Here is a 2,073-nt window from a genome sequence, read left to right on the forward strand (position 1 = left end):
CCCACGCTGGTCCTCAATAACCTCTGGTTCTCTTGTGTGTGTGTGTGTGTGTGTGTGTGTGTGTGTGTGTGTGTGTGTGTGTGTGTGTGTGATTGCTGTCCCATTTGTGACTGAGCGCTCCATAAACATTCATTCTCTGCAGGTTGACCAAGAGAGATATGAATTCAGAGGGCAGTTTGGTGCTATGCTCATTCAGTAGATGCTAATATTACTGGGTTCACCCCTCAGACCTATGACTTCAACCATGCGTGACTCATCACATATTCGGTACTAGGCATAATTTCCCTCCTGTGGAATAGACCTTAAATCCAATCAAAAGGTGGTTGGTTACCTCTGCAACATCCATACCACTACTGCACCCACAGACATATCTCACCACATCTGACATTATTGCTGTTCACGGAATTCACAGCTGGGTAATGGTATTGATGACTCCCCCAAACCCATCAGCCTACAGAGCACTTCTGGTACCACGAGAGCTAGCCAGCATGGAGGAAGTTTCCCAGCCAGCACACACTTGGTTTCTCAATGTCTTATGGCCGAAGTGTGTACTGTCTACTGTCTTCAGTGATAAGAGTCTTGCCGCTGAGCTCTGGGAGACAGACAAGAGCAGTGGGGAGTCTTCAGGACATCTGTAGCTAACATCTCACAGGGATGGTATTTCTCACATGGCAATGGGATTTTCACTTGGCAATCTGTGGATTTAGGGGAGGAATACTATCCCCCCCCCCGTTATCTATCTATGTATCTATGTATCTATCTATCTATGTATCTATGTAGCTATGTATCTATCATGTATCTATGTATCTATCTATGTATCTCTATGTATCTATATATCTATTTATCTATCTATGCATATTAATATCTTTATATATGTATATATATATGTGTGTGTATATATATATGTGTATATATATATATATATATATATATATATATATATATATATATATATATATGGCTGATTTGATTTCTAACCTTTGTCATCCACCCCAAAGGCTTTCCCATGACATTAAATGTGTTCTCTCCTTGGTCACTGTGGCTCTAGGAGCAAAAGCTAGGGCCAGACTTCATGATTCTGACCTCGGCTGCATGGCTATACAATATGCTACCACAAAGAGCTATCATCCTCTTTAATGCTCAGGATCTCATTAGGAAGCTGGGGCACACTTCCTGGGGGCTTCTATGATTGGATGAGGGTGACCCACATAACCCATTCTAGGAACTGGTGCTTAGTATGTGCTCAGTAAATGACAGCTTTTGCCCTTCATCCTCGGGGACTATGACCTTGAATGAGGCTGGCCTTCTGGAGCACAGGAATTCTACCCCATAAGTACCATTGATTGCAAACAAAATCAAAGAACTCTTTGGTCTTATTAGAAGCAGAAGCAAGCCCGTCCAAGCCCACCTCAGAGAAGTACCCACTGCCTCCTGGGGGAGTCCTGTGCCTTCTATGTAGGAAGACTTATATGACCAGTCTTAATTTGCTCAATTTCCCCACCTGCTTCAGGCTTACTCAGTTCCCTCCAGAGCACGCAAAGTGTCTTTGAAGACAGGCTGTACTATGTGAGTGAACAGAAAATGCTCAATTATCAATACAAGTAGACAGGAAGAAACATTCCTTTCTGGCCCCGCTGCAGAAAGTGGTTTGAGACCTCGTTGCTTTGCAGCCCCTCCCTCTCCTCCTCCAGCTCCTTCTCTTCCTCTTCTGCTTTCTCTCATTTTAAAGTGGCTTTTTGGATCCTGTGCAAACACACTCTGAGAGCCAGCTGCACACAGCCCCAGAAGGCAGGAGTGTGGAGACTGGGACTGAGTACTCGATGCCCCACAAGTCATCTCCAATCCCTTAATCAGGGCCGTGTGCCAGCAAAGACTTGCACATGTGTTTGGAATGAGGCAATTTGGGGAACATCGTGGAAAACAAGCATGTCGGTGATCTACAGGGAAAAGGAATAGAATCCTAGCAACCATGTACTTCTTTAAAAATACCATGGTGGGGTCAGTGAGATGGCTCAGTGGGCAGAGGGGCTTGTCACCAAGCTGAGCGGTTCGAGTCTGATCTCTGGAACTGAA

This window comes from Rattus norvegicus, chromosome 10 (genome assembly GCF_021556685.1).
Source record: "Rattus norvegicus strain SHRSP/BbbUtx chromosome 10, alternate assembly SHRSP_T2T, whole genome shotgun sequence".
Lineage (NCBI taxonomy): Eukaryota > Metazoa > Chordata > Mammalia > Rodentia > Muridae > Rattus > Rattus norvegicus.